Consider the following 20,992-nt stretch of genomic DNA (forward strand, 5'->3'; position numbering starts at 1 on the left):
AAATATGTCAGTGGGACTTAAACTTGTATTTACTTTAAACATTGCATGTGAATAATTTATTTTTATTTTAAACTATTGGGCCTAACTTGCATGTTTTATCAATGTCCCACGAAATTTATCTCTTAAGTGGTATTTTTTCTAATTATCTATGAGATAAGTGAGGTTTTTAAAAAGTAATAGAATATAACGCTTTACATTATCAGTATTGTCTTACATGAATGGCACAGTCCCTGGACTGTGGCATGCGTGTAGTAGTATTCCCTCTCAGGGAATATTGTATTTTTCTTTTATTTATTTATTTAATTAAAATAAATCATTCCCACAAAACATGGCATTATCTTTTTAAGGAAAAGATCACAACCATATTTCAAATTTTAAATTTTAAATTCAAAATCCAAAATTCAAATTGATGATGATGATGATGATCATCTTTTTTAAATCAATAAATCAAAAACTCTTTTGACTTACAAATTTTATTTTCTCCCACTCAAATAAAATAATTAATTTCAAAATTTTATTTATTAATATATATATATATGAATTTCAAAATTCTATATTTAAATAAATGAATATATTTTTGAAAATTTAATAATTAATTCCAAATTAATTATTCAATCTCAATTATCATTTAATTGTATATTTGACCCGAAGATTAAAATTCTACTATAATTTCTAAATTACAGTTTTACCCTTGTATCAACTCTTACATTGATATAGTGTTGATAGAGCCACCGTAGGGACCTATGGACCTATAATGTCAAGCTCCAATAAATATTAGATTATTAATCTCATGATTACTCTTCTACAAATATGAGATTGAACTCTTGATAATTATAGACATATATTTACAGAGTACTTCACTAAACAATAAAATATCCATTGATATAATCATTGCATACAACGTTAATCCTCTATTAATGGTTCATAATTAAAAATTAATAAAATTATCGTTTTACCCTTTTTAACTATATCTTGTTCCTAGTGTACCATTGACTTTGCTAGTGAAGGTTGTGCCACAACAAGTTTGCAACGTGAGCACTCATAACCTTTTTAATTCCAAAAGCCAACCCAAAAGGGAACCATTATTTGATCTATAAGAAAGTATAGATTCCATATCAATTAAACAATGTCTTCTGCCATATATATCATTGAGTCCCCAAAACAATTGTTCTTAGCCTGAACATTCTCACGACCCTTAATGCATGAATCAAATGATCAGATGATATATATAGGAGTTCATAGTAACTTCAAGATTAAGATCATCGTGTGTATGATCATCATTTGATGTGTTTGATGAATATTATGAAAACGTATTTAAACAAGTAGTAACAAATCACATCTAGTCCAGTTCTATATATCACTATATATAAAGTACCTTCACTAAAGTGTCCTACTACACTAGTGACCCAGATCTAGGTCACTTGTATTCATAATACTAGCGAACCGTACTAGTAGTAATTAATCTAAAGATTCCATAACTTTATTTTACTGCGGATTGTTTCAAGTTTATTATCTTAATCTCGATCCTCTCATACCAATATGAGATTAAGACCACATAGATAAACTTTGGAATTTTATGATATTTACTTAATATTATCAACATAATATCAGACATAGTCTATATATATAATAATTCAATTCAATTATTTATTTCATTTAAAACATTTGTCAACTAAAGTTTTTTAAGGGCACTATTCCCAACAATCTTTCACTTGCCCTAAAGAAAATTGAGGAATCTCTCTCAATGTGTCACTCACATTACCCTGAACAAATTTGTCTAACAAAATCTTCGTAAACAGTATTTTAAGAAACAATTTTGAAGCTATCTTCAAGATCATTACATCAATTATGTAAAATTATCTTGAATTAAATGATACTTCATTTCATGTGCTTTGCCCTCCCATGATTTCTAGTTCTTCTAGAATTTTTATATCTCCATTGCTTTCGCAATGGGATACTAGTAGTTTATTTAAGTCTAAAACCCTTTCCAGAATGGCAAAGAACTCAACTAAATCAAATAGCCGTTTTAACTGCTCGTAGCTGTTACATTTCGGTTTCTATGGTGAAAGATACAATTCTATAATGTCCAATACATTTCCAGATTAATGTGTTTCCTCCATAGTTATAGAGCTTGTTCCCGATATCAATCTTTGAAGATTTCTATCTAGTTTAAAATCAGTTCATACTTTGGGATTTTAGGTCACTGCCTAAATACACAAACATATAATCTCCATTATATTGAAGATACTAAAAAAATTAAGTCCTTATAATTATTCAATGACTCAATCCATCATTGGATTGACAAGTTCTGACTATTCCCACCATTTAACAAATATTAATTCGAAGACATGACATTCGATACATTAAACATTCCATCACTGAGTTGTAGGAATACTGTCTCATGTCCTTCTTTTCTAGTAAAGAATAAATGAACATTATTATTTAGATAATACATCATCCTGACCGGGAAGGCAAAAATCCTTTCTTGGATTTTTTTAAACTAAAGTATTTAAGTTTCTTATCTATATAAGTCGCTTGAGACAGTGCCAAAAAAAAAATTCTTTCAATCTCTATAGACTTGAATGTATAGAACATGTTTGGATTTTCCAAATTTAATATTTAGAAATGTTCAACTAACCATTTCTTTTCTATTGATAATTTCTCTACATCATTCACAATGATCAGAACGTTATCAATATTCAGAATAAGAATCACAACAGAATCTTTCTGGTCGAGATTTTCAAAGGGTTTTGTCATGCCAGCCATTTAGTAAAGACTACTTAGACATCCATTTAAATTAATCTCATAATCCATGCATAAAGCAATGAATAAGAGTATGTAAACATATTTAAGCTTGGTTACAGTAGAAGGTACTTATTCGAGTAATAAATTCTTCTTTCTGTTTATAGCCTCAGGTTATTAACCTTACACTGAAAAGTTTGTACTTTCATCTGTTCTCCTCTTCATCTTGAATATCCTGTTTCAAACTGAAGTTTAATAAAATTTAGTTGGATGTTAAGATGTCATAAGAATTCCAAATTACATTTCTAGATTCATGGTGTTTCAAACATTATTTTCTGTTAAAACCTTTAATTACATACTAGTATGTGAATGAAATATAGTTAGATTGTGTTACACACAACCAACTAAACTTTATATTTGTAACAGAGTAGTTACTAACTAATGCTCCCACTACAATAATGTTTTACAGAATTTGTGACATTCTTTGGTTTTATCACTGTTAATTATCAGTAACTCGCTTACATGACTTATAGTCATTATTTCTAGTACAATTTAACTTGAAAAATATAGTGATTATAATAATCATGCTTCATTAAAGTAGCATTTAAGAGAAACAAATACTTTTGTAATCTTTTATGATTATTAAATTGTTTCACTAAATGACTTCATGGAAAACTTTCAATTTATTCACATAACCACTTGTGAATCCCAATTTTTCAGTCCTTGATGTTGTACAATCAAACATGTACAGAGTATAACAAGTGTTAAAATTATAGAAATAATAAAGACAATAACAATAACTCGTTATCTATTTAATCTTATCTAATATGATTATATTCCATTTTTAAAATACTAATTTTGCTTTGCATTCTAGTTGTATGTGAGTTGGGTTTGAATTCCAAGTTCACATGCAAATTACTTGAATTCCAAATTCGAGTTTAGACTTCCTTTTGATTAGATCAAACAAGTCTCTAAGTGACTTTACTTGGAATTTTGCATGAAAATTTCTAGAAATTTTCTTTGCATTCAATCAAAGTTAAACATATCTTAAATAAATGTTAATCAATATTGACTTACTATTTATTATTTCGTTTAGCTTTGAACATTAAAAGGTTCAACATACATCTCTATGTATTAGCTAAACGATTATGTGATTTTTGAGCCTTTATAAGAGAAATGTCTTTTGGTTAACTTTAATTAATAGACTATTTAAACAGGGAGAGAACCAAAGAATGACTCTAATAAAAGACTGTCTTTAATTTGTTTTAAGTGTCTAATTAATTACAAACCAATCTAAAAAATAATTCACATATATGTTTCACTTAATTGTTGTTGGAATAATATGTCTTATTTATTAAATATATGATTTGCACAAAATGAATATTTCCTAATTATCATTTATACTCATTGATGAAATAGGCAGAACAAATATATTTAAAAAAAATAACAACCGAATTTATTATTCAAAAGAAATATTAAACTTGTTCACTCATCAAATAAAGGAATCTAAAATATAGTTTCTAGAAAGAATTCTAGAACTAATTTAAAGAAAGAACTTATTAATTTCTTTCATAATGAAAATCAACTATTTCAAAATGACAAAAAATTTAAATTGTTTCAAAAAAAACAAAATAAATTTCTAAACTTATCTTTTGTTTTAATAAATCGTCTTCATCATTTCTTCTTCGCTTTGGTTTCAATGTAATTATTATTTTTCTCAAAACATTTCTACATCCCTGAAGACAAGAACAAATGAAAAATAATATTAGTGGCATAATTTTGAATCAACCATTCAAAATATTAAAGAAGAGATTTTGAGTAAATCGAATTTACCCCTTATCTTAAAATTTGAGCATGTGTCAGAGTTTCACTCTTTACCAAGGCCCACATCTCGTATGCAGTTTCAATAACCATATATCTTTCTTTAATGTTGCCATGCATGGTTGATAACATGCATTGATGTGCCAGGTGATTCAATCTAATCCATTCACTGTATTTTTCATGTTCATCAAAGCTGGATGAAAAGCTTTGAACCTCTGGAGGTAGATCATAGATCGCTCCGTCCAACTTTTGTGTTCCAAAGACAATGTGAATCCCTTCATACCATCTTATTATGCGGTTAAGACTAAATGGAATCCTTTCTAGGATTTTATCAATGAGGTGTGTGTGAATTCCTAAGTTTTCAAATACTTGATCAGGATTAAGAGAATTAACCACTATTGCTAGAAATAATTAAATAAAATATAATGAATTAAAACATATAATAAATACCAGATTTTATTTGGAAAAGTAAACATGATGCATGAATGTAACATATAAAAACACACAAAAAATTATATACTAATCCACGATAAATTAATGGACCAGCCTTGGGGTAGATCAGACTAACTCCAAATTAATTTTGAGAGAAATCTCAATTTCATAAGTGAAAACTTAAAAATGTTTGTTTCTCTTTTCACTTGTGAACTACCGCTAGTTTTTTCAAGAAGCACTAGTCGTGCTCGAAAGCCTAGATACACGTTCAGAGTGTAACCCATTATTTTCAATTAATGACTTAACTCAAGATTGTACCTTAGGGTCAGTCAAACTTGAAATACATCACTAATTATATTCTCTTAAGAGAAGTCAACCTTGAGATTAAATAAACATATTCGGAAGTATTTCCTTAGGGAGGCCGCAAACAGAGGCGATACGAAACCGTTCCTATGCCTCTCGGTGTTCAACAAATAATGGAGACCATGAGACTTATTGTCCTAACTCCCTCTCCCACTAACTATTTTTTGAAAAAGTGTGTTTTTCACAAAATCAATATTTTTTTAATTTAGTTGTAAAAATAAATTTAATTATTTTTACCAAATGATATTCTAAAAATTACTAATCCAATTAAGCAAAAAAAAAAAATTGTGCCATTAATTCTAATTTTAATTTTGCTTTAATTAAGAGAATATGATTTTTCTTTTAATAAAATATTTTTCATTAAAATAACAAATTAAAAAGCTTTAATTTTGATTTACCATCTTAACTAATTAAGACTAAGTTTATTATTATATGAATTATAATATATAAACATATAATAAAATATAGGACGTTCCGAATACCATGTTTCTACATGAATGTAATACATGTGAATTGCATATTGTGTGGGTATATGAATGCCATGTTATAATGCATGACAAAATATTAAACACTTTAGTCATATTCATACATTTATAATAAGAAAATAAAAGTGGGTTGGTAACTTTTGGCTATTTCTAGAAAAATTACATCACTTGTAAAAAATACATGAAAATGTAACCTAGACTAGCTAAGGCCTAATGAAGAGCACCTTGATCTTGAACCTTGAGATATAGTCTTGTTGAGCCAATGTCACCTTTTTCCATATCTATTTTGAATTATATAAATTTTTTATTATTTTAAACAACTTTTTAAAATAATTAAACTTTGGGTTTTAACACTCAAATAGTTTCTAAGGGCCCAATTTGAATTTGGGTGATTTAATTCAAAAAAACAAATTAAACAATTTCATTTTTATTTTAAGAATAATTTTAATTTTGGATATTTTAATTAAAACAATTTTAATTATGGAAGAGAATAATTAAAACATTTTTAATTAAGGAAAAAAATCAATATTATTTCAATTAAGGAATTTTCCAAATTAAAAACATTTTAATTCAATTTCAAAAATTTTAATTAAATGAATAATTAAAATAATTTTGGCAACAACACATTAGGGTTTGTATAACACAAGTCCTAGGTGTGTCACCAATATGGACAGCGGCAAGATGTTCGGTGGTGGAGGAGGGCATGGCTCGGGGTGGAGTCTGGTAGGGGCACGTGGCCTGGGCACAGGGGTACAGCACGGCCTGGGCGGAGGCGGGCATGGCGTGGGCGCAGGTGGGCACGACATGGAGTGGGCGTGCGTGGGCACGGCGCAGGGCGCAAGGCATGGCGTGGGGTGCAGGGCACGACTCGGGGCTCATGCCATATCAGAATTTTATTTGGAAATTTAAAAGAAAAAATTACAAAATTCATATGCCCCAAAATTGACTTACATTTTTACATCTAGAAATTTTAAGAACAATTCCTAAATCCAAAAGCACCATTATAAACAACCCTTAAGAATCTATCATCATCAATATAAACATTCATCCATTCAAATATATATCACATGTAATAAAAAAAATGCACATAGTCCCACAAAGCAATTAATAATATGTAGAGATTAATGACTTACTCTGGTACCAATTGTTGGAAAAACGATTAGAGTGCACAGGGAATTGGCATGGTGGGCCCAGTATGTAAACAATAATTTTTTTTTCATATCTCATATAAACAGTTTATATGTTCAAGAAAACATCCAGACCGGAACTATTAATATGCAATATCATTAATCATGAAACATATATATAATTATACACATACTTATATATATATATATATCATATTCACATGCATACAAATATTCATGAATAGAAATATTTACCTCTTGAATCCTATCAAGTGTCCTTGAATCTTTTCGTGTATGTAATGATCTTCCTATCCAACGCTTTGAGTACTCAGACCACAATCTTCCGAAGTATTCTCTACACCTCAAGATGTGTGTGGGCACATAGAGAACAAGAGTTTGTAATTTAGAAATCACAAGTTAATCTCAACACATGAGAACTTGGATTATGGCTTGAGAAGGTTAGAATAAAAGAAGAAGATGACAATTTATTGTCTAACAATATATGAAACTTTTTTTGAATTACCACTCTCTTATTTCTTATCATCACACATTATATATATATTATATTACCTTATTATTCATAATAATAGTAGTAATATAATAATACAATCATAATGATGATTAGAATTGATTTAGCTAATATCTAACTTACCAAATTTGAAAAAATCTATTTTCAAAGTATTAATAAATAAAATAAAAACAATACTGATACTTTATCAGTATTGTCTTACACGCATGTGCCTAATAGTATTCCCTCTCAGGGAATATTGTATTTTTCTTTCTTTTATTTATTTAATTAAAATATCCTTTCCACAAAATATGGTATTATCTTTTTAAGGAAAATATTACAACCATATTTCAAAATTTAAATTTTAAATTCAAAATCAAAAATTCAAATTGATGATCATCATTATCAACATCTTTTTAAAATAAAAAAATCAAAACTATTTTAACTTACCAATTTTATTTTCTCCCACTCAAATAAAGTAATTAATTTTAAAATTTTATTTATTTATCTATATGTATCTCAAAATTCTATATTTAAATAAATAAATATATTTTCAAAATTTTAATGTTTAATTATTCAATCTCAATTATCATATAATTGTATATTTGACACGAAGAATAAAATTCTTCTCAATTTTCCAAATTACAGTTTTACCCTTGTATCAATTCTTACCTTGATATAGTGTTGATAGAACCACCCTGGGGACATATGGACCTATAATACCAATGTAAAACTCCCTTAAACTAGTACTTAATAAAACATTCACATTTTCAATGGTTTATAATAGAAAGCCACTTATTATAAAGGTTTCAGTGGGGTCTCGCTTAAAACATGCAAGTTGGGCCCAAAAGTTTAAAAAGAAAATATCAGTTTTATGCAAAGTTCTAAAACAAACAAAAGTTTAAGTCCCACCGACAATTTTATGAAAAATCCCATTAAACATAACATTATTAAAAATTGGCGTTTAAAGTTGATCGTTTCTCGTCCATAGGATGCCCCACCATACACACCAGGACGACAGAACTCCCCACATCACCACGCGTGCCATAGAGAAACCTATTTGCTACCTGGAAGGGAAAGTAAGGGGGTGAGCTAAAAGCCTGGTAAGGTAGTACCAACAAGAAGCAAGTAAGAATACGACAAATTACAAACACTATCATTCATCTTTATACATCATAGCATCATCATAAAATTGGCATCAATATCATAAACATAAACATATCCACGACAACATAATGCCATCTATCATCTCATGATCATAACAAAATCATAAACATCATCAAACATCATAACATAATCATAAACAATTCCTTGTCAACATGGCTTGCTAACTTGTCCATGCCACCCTTTGAGGTAAACAGGAGTCTCTGGTCCTTGAATAACCTCGGCAAGTCCGCCCTTGGAGTTACGTCTTTATATCCTTAGTAACTCGGGTTACGTCTTCATATCCTTAGTAGCCCATTTGTTGAGTCGCGCTCAACACGCTAACAACCATTACGTATAACTCGATTACATCTTCATATCCTTAGTAACCTCTTTATTTGATGTGTCGCGTTCATCACACTAACATCCATTCATATCATACAACATTCATACAAGCCAACATATCATCACATTATAGCATTTCATAACTCATAACATTTTCATTCATACAAACAGTCTTACCATTTATAGCATAAACAATCATAAATTCTGTCTAACTTCCTTACCTCAGGCCCAGCTAAGTAAAACCACAACTTCTCAACGAGCCTATACCATAATCAAAACGACATTTCTTATAATTACTATTTTGCCCTCTCATATAACTCATGTGTTCATGGGCCATGCACACATGGTAGGAGTTACACACAACATACACATATGCTTAATTACACATAAGGTCATAAGAAGAATAATGCCCATTCTACCTATATTGCATGCATGATCTTTCTATAAAAACTACATGGTTGCATAATAGACATAATTTTGGACGTAAAAGTGAATTTGCATGTAACATGCACACGTGGGAACGTTGCGTAAATGTGGCGTTTAAAACGATAATTCCATGCGTCTTACTTCTATCGTTTTAAAAATTATAGACTTGTAACATGCTTTGTTTACTATTCATTAACTTCTTAAAAATTACTAGGTAGATTAAATCTCTCAAGACATTATTTTTATTTCATAAAAATAATTTTATTTAGCCATTTAAAATATATGTGATAAATCCATTTATTATTTTCAAATTACAAATAAATATCAAAGGCTTGAAATTTATTTAAAATACCTATGATTATCACGTTTCCTTAGAAAATATCAATTTAATTTTAATTAATTGTGTTACATAATTGATATGGAAAATATAAATTTATGTGTAGGAAAAATATATTTTTGCTTGAATTATTTTAAGACTTAATTCTATGTAACATAAATTCATATGTGACAATTAAATGATCATTTTAAATTTATTAAACTAAACTTTCATCCACCATTTAATTTCTTTAAAAATCACAAATAAATTAAGTTCAATATTTTTCTTAATAAAAAAATATCATAACTATTAAAATAAACACTCATACTATATTAAAAATACAATTTTTAATAGTACCATAGTTTAGGATATTAATTTATTTCAAAATACCAATCAAGTTCCTTTCATTGAAACACACTTTACATTTTTAAACAAAAATTCCAGCAATCAAATTTATCATTAAAATCACCATCCTTATTTTTAAAAACTCATATTTTCTCAAAAATATAAAAAAAATCTGTATGTAATTATTCACACAAAATATCATTTCAAGGCATAATTAAATTTCTCATTAAATTTCTTAAAACATCAAAACACTTGCAAAGTTTATTTAAGCACTCAAAACATTATTCTCATCATAAACAATATCATTTTTGCACAAAAAATCAGCAAGCACATTAAATCATAAAATTCATTCTTTTCATTATATTCACAAATTTCATGCTTATTTATGTACAATATTCCAACACAAACTCTAGCATGCCTTTAACCTCTTTAACCATTTTAGTCACACCATGAGCATACAATAATTCATCAACCACCTTGAAACATACTCACAAGTCATAAACAAATAATCATCTTTGAACTTGTCTAAATATATCTTGTCATATTACTACCGTGCAAGTATTCTAAAAGAAACAAAACCAATATGTATCCTTTTAAAATCTTACAACAACCTATCATGTTTCTAAGATTTTCATTGACATAAAACATAATAAAAATAACCATCATGCTTTTGAATATCACCTTTAGGCCGAAATCCCCATAGCCAAAATAATCAAATCCTTTCATGTTATTTTTAAAAGAGATATTCATCATCATTTTTATAGATCACAATTTAAAACCTTTGTCTATTTTCACATAGAGTCTTTAAGCCAAAGCATACCCATCATCAAATCATAGAAGATCTTTAAACAACATATCATCAACACCACATTTCAATAAGATTAATCATCTAATTTATCAAAGGAGAACAAAACAATGAATCACCATTCTCAAACAATATTCTCCAAACCACAAGAAACCAAAGATAAAAACAATAACCATAAGAAAAGAAAAAGGTTCCCATTACCTCTATTGCTAGAACTCAAGGACAATAGTGACAATAACCCAAACTATGGCCACCACTTGTTCAAGCCCAGGGTTTCGAAACCCACATGAAGAAAAGAAAAAAAAATGATCTTAGATTCAAGAAGAGGTAGAAATTAACATCACTATGAACCCAAATACTTACCCTAGGGATTTCGAACACTAGCCTCCAATCCTCTTGCAACAAAATCCAAACCTACCATCACCATGATTTTTCCTTGCTTAGAATCAAGATGTAGAGAAGACAAAATATAATGCTATGAACCTTAACCCATACCTTAGGATCCCTAGCCTTGGCCTCTTCTTTCTTCTCCTTCACGTTCTTCTTCTCTACCTCTCTCTCTAGAACTCACGAGCTCTGCCTCTCCCTTCTCTCTAAGCACATGCCAGCCACCAAGCCAAATGAGCCTTCAATCTCTTTCTTATTTTCTATTTAAATGCCTCAATCTTCAAAACCTAGCTAAGGAAAATGTAATTATCATTTTCCTTTATTTTCCCTAAATCAAAATATAATTCAATTAAAAATTATACTCAGCCAATCAATCCATTTTATCATTGATAGCACACTAATTCCTCTCTTGTCTTCCTTGGCTGTCCATGGCTAATAAAAGAAAAAATGCTATTCTCGTAAATCTAGGGTGCTGAGACTTGGGACTGGGTTTTGACCCATTTCTGTTACGTTTTAAGAAAAATAATATTCACAGGAAATGTAGATAATTTCATTATCTTTCTAATGGTATCAGTTGTGTCTAAATTGGATATCCACAGCCCATGTTATATCCGTTTTACTGTGCTAGGTCTAAAGTTACGAGAGTTCAAAAAATGACAACTCTATCATTTCTCACCATTTGTTTCCCAATATTTTTCTTGTGTGAACACAAGCCTCTTTATTTCCCTTTCTTTTTATTTTCTTTTTAAATCCCTTAATTAAATAAAAATAAATAAACCAATAAAAGGAAATTAATGTGTAGAAAACTATTGCATGCACACCATGCAACCATGCACATTCACATACTCAATCACTAGGGTGCATCACTACCTACCATGCACCTTAGTGCATTCAACCAAATCTCACATAATCACATTTTAAAAATAAAAATAATTACATATCATTTAACAATTAATTTCACAAAAATGCTACCAACAATTCTAACAATTAAATAAAATAAAAAACCATTAAATACAACAAACAAAAATTAAATAAAAATAAACAACATTTAAATAAAACAATTCACCATACTTAACACTTAAATAAAATAAAACACAAAAATTTTAATAACTAAAAAAAAAAAAATTGGTGCACTACAATCAAGCTCCCATAAATATTAGATTATTAATCAAATCTCTTTAATTTAATATAATCATATTTATTAATCTCCGGATTACTCCACTATAACTATGATATTGAACTTTTGAAAATTATAGACATATATTTACAAAGTACTTTACTAAAGAATAAAATGTCCATTGATATAATCATTACATACAACATTAATGTTTCATAATTAAAAAGGAATAAAATTATCGTTTTACCCTTTTTAACTATATCTTATTCCCAATGTACCATTGACTTTAATAGTGAAGGTTGTGTCACAACAAGTTTGCAACGTGAGCGCTCATAACCATTTTAGTTCCAAAAGTCAACCCAATAGGGAACTATTATTCATTCTATAAGAAGGTATAAATTCTGTATCTGTTAAACTATGTCCCCAGCCATATATATCATTGAGTCCCCAAAATAATTGTTCTTAGTCTGATCATTCTGAAAAACCTTAACGCATGAATCAAATGATCAGATGACATATATAGGAGTTCATAGTAACCTCGGGATTAAAATCATCGTGTATATGATCATCATTTGGTGTATTTGATTAATACTATGAAATAGTGATCAAACAAGTTTTAAGAAATCACATGTGGTCCAATTCTATATATCACTATTTATAAAGTACATTCAAGTGTCCTACTACACTAGTGACCTGGATCTAGGTCACTTGTATTCATAATACTAGCGAACTGTACTAGGAGTAATTAATATAAAGATTCCATAACTTTATTTTATTGTGAACTGTTTCAAGTTTATTATCTTAATCTTGATCATCTCATACCTATATGAGATTAAGACCACATAGATAAACTTTTGAATTTTCTGATATTTACTTAATATTATCAACATAATATCATACATTGTCTATATATATAATAATTAAATTCAATTACTTATTTCATTTAAAATATTTTCAACTACAATTGCTTTAAGGGCCTTATTCCCAATAGTTTTGTCATTTTTCTTTCTAGCAAGATTCATAAACCAGAAGAGTTCCAACTCTTAGTTTTGTCAAGGGTCCATCTTTTGTTAACCAGTTTATCATGTCTAGTCCTATATGACCAAGGCTAAGATGCCGAAGTTATGTGTCATCCTCATTTGAAATTTTTTGTCTTTTGTTTCCTTCCATTTCACTTGAGATGATTCTAAATTATTTAGCTTTCATTCATTAGGTTTGAGCATATATAGTCCATTTGTATGTTCAACTTGAATTTTTTTGAAATCATTCGTCGAAATAACAATCGTATTATTATTAAAAGAAATATAAAAAAAGTGTTCATGCAACATAGATAAAGAAACTAAGTTTCTAGAAAATTTAGGAATAAAATAAACATTGTTCAAAACAAGATAATTGTTACCAAAATGTAAACAAACGGTTCCCTTTGCTCTAGCTAAAAAATGAGCACTCCATTTCCAGCTCACATTGTCACCTTGCCATCAGCTAGTTCCCTAGAAAACTCAAGTATCTACATAGAAGAACAAACATGGTTAGTGGCTCCTGAATCTACAACCTAGCATGGAATATCGTCTTCCACTACAAAAGCTTCAAGTACAAGAAAATCAAATCTACCTTTCATTTTCAGCTCAGTGAGATACTTTTTACAGTTTCTCTTCCAGTGACTTTCAACTCCATAGTGGAAACATTTTCCTTTGGGTTCTTTCTTCTTGGAGTTGTTGTCATTCTTGTTCTCCTTTGGTCTTGGTGCCTTCTTGCCTTTCTTGGACTTCTTGTCCTTACTTTTTTCCTTGTCATTGTTCTTCTTCCTCTTCTTGGTTTTATTCTTAGAGTTTGAAGGTTTCTCCTCTGCCACATTTGCCTCAGTCTCTTTGGTTATGGTTTTGTTAATACAGTTGGTCATGAATGTAGAGAAAGCAGGAGTGAGTGATTCAAGTATGATGCTTATTTATGTACGCTCATCAATGACGACCTCGTGTATTTATGCTTCATGCATCACGTTAATCATGCTCAAGACATGTTCACACACATAAACACATTTATTCATCTTAATAGTCATGTAGGTTCTAGTAGCCTCGTCTACTTTGATCAGATTGCTGCCCAAACATGGCCTGCAGAAATTCCATTATCTCAAGAGCAGTTTCCATGGGTATATACTTTGTTCTCAAAACACCATACATGCTCATAAGCATGTAACACTTAGTATTATTGTTTGATTGAATCCATGCATCATATTTGTCCCGAATATTCTTCGGGGCATTGACAGCGGGGTCTTCAGGACATTTCTTAGTCAGGACAAATTTATACTTCTCAAAGATTAACATCATATTCAGATTCGATTTCCCTCTTATAAAATTATCACTAAGTTTTTCAAGTGAAAGAAAAGAAGTTATTGGATTGCCACCGTTTGACATTAATAAAAGAAATAAAATACAATAATATTACTATTTGAAAAATATTAATTGTTCGGAAAGTAAATAAGATGCATGAATGCAACAATTAAAACACATAAAGAAACATATACTATTCCATGATAAAACTACCCAACAAATAAAGTGTCGCCTTAGGGTCGGTCAAGTTAAATTTAAATAGTTTATAAGACAATCTTATCTTTATTATTTAAAACTTAAAATAACTCTTTATTTTCTCATTTAAAAATAAAGTACCACTAGTTGGCCAAGATGCAATTTTCCATTGCGAAAGCTTAATTGCATCTTTGTAAGTGTAACCCATCATTTAAGAATTCATGACTTAACTTAGAGAGTGCGACCTAGGTTCGGTCAAGCCTAAAATACATCACTCCTTCCTATCTTCGGAAGAAGCCAACCTTGATATTAATATGTCTAGAAATCTTCTTTAGGGGGAGAGAAACAAATCCGCCTCAAGGCACTATTCATATCTCATGGTGTTGTACTAATAATGGAGACCATAAGTCACATTGAGATGTTCACCTTCTCCCACTAACTATTTTAGAAATAATGTGTTTTATTAAACTAATCAATTAATTCCAAATTAATCACTAGTTTATTAATAACCCTATGAATGTAATTAATTGCAAAATACATGTAATTATAAAAGAGCATGTTTCTACAATTAATGTTATCTAGATAATTACCTATTACATTCATCTAACATTACTAAAACACTGTTTAAATAAAGTTTGTTATCTTAAAGGCCTATAATAACTATTGCCTTTATTATGGTGTGAGTTACCATGTTTTAACTAATTTAATACTTAATACTTTACATGTATTTGATTTCTCCAAAACAATTCATATAAACAATTAGGACAATCATAAATAATCATGTTTCTAAAAAATGCATGATTAATGAAAACTATGTGGGGTTTCATGAATGGCATTTAATTAACTAATACATAATCATGTTATCAATCAAACATTAATTAACATTTATCTAAATAAATACAATAAATATATAAATAAATAATAAATGATGAACCGAGTACTAATGGGTATTTCTAAATTTACAACCTTTGAAAAAATAGAAATAAAATAACAAAAAAGTCTTAAGTTCTTTTTTTTCAAGACTCCAAGAATGATTCTCCTTTCTTTTAGGCTTTATTGCTAATCTTTAGGAATTTGTTAGGCCAACTAATTAATTAGAAACAAACTTTACAATTAATTTATTTAATTAAAACTAACTTTTAATTAAATAACCATTTTTGTCATCTTTTTAATTAAGTTGAATTTAAATATTTAAAGAATCAAATTCGAATATTTTTTTAAACTTAAGATAAAATCTTAACCAACTAAAAGATATTTTATTTTTCTAACAAAAATAAAATAAGATAATTAATCTTTTAAATTCAAACAATTTAAAAATTAATTAAATAAAAGATTAATTGCACAAAAATAGGATTTAACTTGGGCACCAAGAATGGTTCCATAGATCCCTAGGGTCGGCGGCTACACGGTAAGTGAAGGGGCTTGGGTGCATGCGGCTGGGTATCTAATGCACGCAGGAGGGCGCGGCTGCGCAGGGGCTCGGGCTAGTGGCTGGTGCATGCAACAAGGGTCTCACAGGGCTTGCGCGCGCATGAGGCAGGGGAGTCGCGGTGCTCACACACGTAGGAGGCATGGGAGTCGTGGGGCCACGCTTGACTGGAGGCTCGGGTTGTGTGCCTCCTAGGTGCATGGCTCAGGTCCTTTCTTTTCTTTGTGTACATAATTTTTAGAACTTAATTTACAAAAATTCTATGCCCTTTATGGCTTACACAAGATCTAGAAATTCAAATTCCTAACCCAATAACACCATATAATTAGCGATCCATCATTCAACCATACATTCAAAAAACTCATCCATCCATTTAATATACATATCAACATATCTATAACAAATGCAAGAAACCCACACAGAATTAATATATATAGGTAGAATACTCTATTACCAAATGTTGGTATTAAAAGTGTACATCAAAGATACACAGAAAAATGGGATTTTAAAAAATTTATTAATACAAGCCAGGATCATACGTATATAGATATATTAAATCAAATACAAATAGATTAGATATTACCTCTTGAAGCCTATCGAGTATCCATGAATCTTTTTGTATAAATCAATGATCTTCCAATCTAGATTCTAAAAGCTCACACATTGATCTTCCAGACCAATCCTCAAACACACAAAGACATGTGTGGGCACGTAGGATTCAAAAAATTGATTTAGGACTCTCTAGATGTACTCAACACATGAGATCTAAAGGGGTTTGATTATGAGAAGATGAATTGAATAGTTTTTTAGGTTTGGAAAAACTATCGCTTTCTTTTCAAAAAGAGAGTCTGGCACTCTATGAAAACCACTTCGTCTTGAAAAGTATCGCTTCTTTTTAGGTTTATAAAAGATAATCAACTAATTTAATTAATCTTGATTTTATTTAAATTAAAACTGATCAGTTATAACCTATTTAATTATTTAATTTAAAGCATATTTAAAAAATAATAATTAAATAAACAAATTATTTGAAATTCAAAATTCGAATCCCAGGGATAGGAAATCCTTGTGTGTGGGGCCACACTCACTGTACAGTGAGTGTGTCACCCCACATATTAGGGTTATCGCTAATTTTCTTATTTGTTTGTTTAATCAATATTTAAGACAATATATTTATCCCAAAATAAATATATGTTAATTCAAAATTAGCTTTATCTTAAAATATCATTTTTAAATAAATAAATATCTTATTCTAAATAAGATAATTTTTAATCTCTCTTTTTATATTAATCCAAACATGGTTAAAATTTATTTTAACCTATATTTTTTCGAAATAAAAATAATATTGTTAAATAATTAATTAATTCATAACTAATCAATTGCCCATAATTATCACATAATTATTTCCTTGTCCTGGAAAATTAATTCATTTGCAATTAAGTCATTCTCTCTACAAATCTTTCTTTTGACATCCTTACCCTTGATAGTCTAGGACAAAGGTGATTTGGGGACCATGGACCCATAATACGAAGCTCCAATAAGCTACATTATTAATTAAACTCTTTTATCTAGTAATATTATTTATTAATTCCATGATTACTCCACTATAAATATGGAATTGCACTCTAAGTATTTATAGAATTATATTTACAGAGTTTTCTCTTGTAGTTCATTGATATAATCAATAAAAGTAGTTATGTCCTCCATTTATTGGTTCCTTAATTAGAGCCGGTCAAGATTATCGTTTTAGCCTTTGTTGTACCCTAATTTTAGCTCGAGTCATTCACTCCGTTCGGGTACAGATGGCAAATAAATATACAGAGAAATAACCAACGAAATGATATATGCTTGTTATCCACGTAAGCAACTCTAGTTTCACATGGGCACATGTGGTGTTAGGCGTCCTGGGTTTAACCCAAGCTACAGATACGAAGGTGGTGAAGTGTGAGCTCATAATATTCAAACTTCATTCGAAATACGAGCTTGGAGGAGATGTTCAGCTCGTGCTAACTCGAATGTATTGCATACTCAAGGATCCTTGGAGACTTGGAATCCCATTATACGGTTATTTATGACCATGTTGTCATATTTAATGTTCCAGATATTAGGAGAGCATTTAATGTATGATCAAATCATATCACATTTTAAATGGAAAATATACGTATTAAATGTAATAAATATGTATATGCGTAACTGACTCATGCGGTTACCCAAACCTGTCCATGGAATTTCTCTATAAATACTGAGAATATTGGACAGAAAAAGGGACCGATTATTCTGTAATACTAAAACTCTGCCAAAATAAAGAGTGAAACAACAATAATATAGACTCGTGGACTAGGTGAATTTTAACCACTGAACCACGTAAAAGATTTGTGTTCTTGTGAATTCATTTCGATTTTTCATTACGGTTTATACTAAGCACTAATCTATCTTAATATTTCTTAATACACTGTTGGCGAAAAACCGCGTCAACACCCTTTAAATTACCTCTTGATCCTTAAGTAGCATTAATTCATTAGTGAATAATTAATTTATAATAAAATTATAGATTTGAGTTCAATAACTATTAAGTTCTAGAATTAACCCTTAAGGGAACCAATATTCGATCCGTTAGGAAAGTACGGATTCCATTATTGTAAATCATGTTCCCAGCCATTCATGATATTTAATCTCCTAAACAAAAGTCATTAGCCTCACTATACTAAGAAACCCTAACGAGTGAATAAAAAGATCCAATAAACAGAAACAAGAGTTCATGAATACTCAGGATTTAGACTGATCTACAGATGATCATCTATTATGGTAAGAATTAAATCTTTATGTCAAATGGCAAGTTTATAAAGATAATTATTTTTAATCGGTCTTGTCATATATAATCTCTATTATATACAACACTTGTACTAAGATGTCTATTTGAATCTAGATCACTTGCATCCTTTATGCTTAGTAAATTGCACTAGTAACTATTCATTAAAGATTCCATACTTTAATATGTTACTAGCTATTTTATTCATTATATATGATCTTAATTCTCTCGTACTAATACAAGATCATATTGTCATGAATGAATAAGGAATTTTTTTGATATTATTATATAATTAATTCAGATAATAATTAAAACATTCAAATATAATAAAATTGTACTTTAATTTAAATTAATAAAATGTATTTACATGTTTTTAGGGCATTAATCCTAACACGTGGTACTTGTTCTTAATTGTCACCTTGTTGAGCTCCCTATAGTCTATGCGCATCTGCATGCTCCCATCCTTTTTCTTTACGAAAAGGACCGATGTGCCCTAGGGAGAGTAGCTTGGCCTTATGAATCATTTATCCAATAACTCTTGTAGTTGTGTCTTTAGCTCCTTTAGCTTCATTGGTGCCATCCGATAGGATGCTTTAGAAATGGGTGGCGTCTCTAGTACAAGCTCAATCACGAATTAAATTTCTTTGTTTGGTGGCAAGCCGGGTAGATCTTCTGGAAATACATTTGGGAACTCACGCACGATTCGAACATCCATCGGCCTTAAATGATAATCCTTCATATTGTCAATTACAATAGTGAAAAAATGCTTGACTTCCTTGTGTCAGTATCTTCGAGCCTTTAGTGATGAGATTATCAGTGTTTGGAGTCCCAATGCTTCTCCCACGAAGATGAGTTGCTCACCCTTTTACGATTTGAATACCATCATTTTCCTCATGTAGTCGATGGTTGCGTCATACTTTGCTAACCAGTCCATCCCGAGGATCACGTCATTGTCTACCATGTCTACTTCCACTAAATCTCATGGGCATTCCTTACCCTTAATCATGATTGGAACAGACCGTAACCACTTGGTTGACCACATGACCTTTTCCAAAGTAACTCCATCTTTTAGCCCTTTTTTCCTTGTTGATAATGCCCCATTCTTGTGGTGTGCTTGCTCGTGTCTAGCTCAATCAAGTCTTTTGTTATCGCACATATGTACCTAATTAACGGTATCACCCCCTAAAAGGTAGATACCATTGAGCAACTCTCCCTAAATACCCTGTAAGGTATGGATTCTATCTATCTATCTATAAACGAAACTTCACTCTAAATCATAAGTATATCCCTTGTAAAATTGTTGACCTTACATCCTTACGTTACTTGTTTCCGCTTCTATACATGTCCAGGCCTGAAGCTGTACCTCGTGCATTCTTGTGGACTATCTTTCTTTAGAAAATGTGATGCACATGACACCCTATCCTCGTCATTCAGGCACATGTCCTCCAAAATGGACTCTACCGTCATGAACCACTCCTCTGCTTCAAAAGGGTTGGCATTCCCTTCAAAGCTGCAACCTGAATCGTTCGTATACTGGCTCAAATTTTGGTATGAAGCATCCCACCAAGCTTCCTCCCTACCCTAACGGATGTCCAATAGGCACTTGTTGTTGTGGCGCTTATACCGGAGGTTGCCCTCTTCCAGCTTGAGCTACTTCCTCATCTCTTATCCTTAGCTGTCCCGCAGCCTAGCTATCTTTGCATGAGGATCCTCAAATTCTGGCTTGGTTGGATTTCCAAGGGCATTAGCAACATCGAGGGCATCAGCAGCATTAGGAATGTCAGCAGGGGTATTAGTTTCTCTTCTTCCCCTTCCTCTGCTAGCTGTGGCCTGCGTTGCTCTTCTCGGTGCCATTGTAATATACTATGGT

The sequence above is a fragment of the Humulus lupulus genome, chromosome 4 (genome assembly GCF_963169125.1).
Source record: "Humulus lupulus chromosome 4, drHumLupu1.1, whole genome shotgun sequence".
In the NCBI taxonomy this organism is placed as follows: domain Eukaryota; kingdom Viridiplantae; phylum Streptophyta; class Magnoliopsida; order Rosales; family Cannabaceae; genus Humulus; species Humulus lupulus.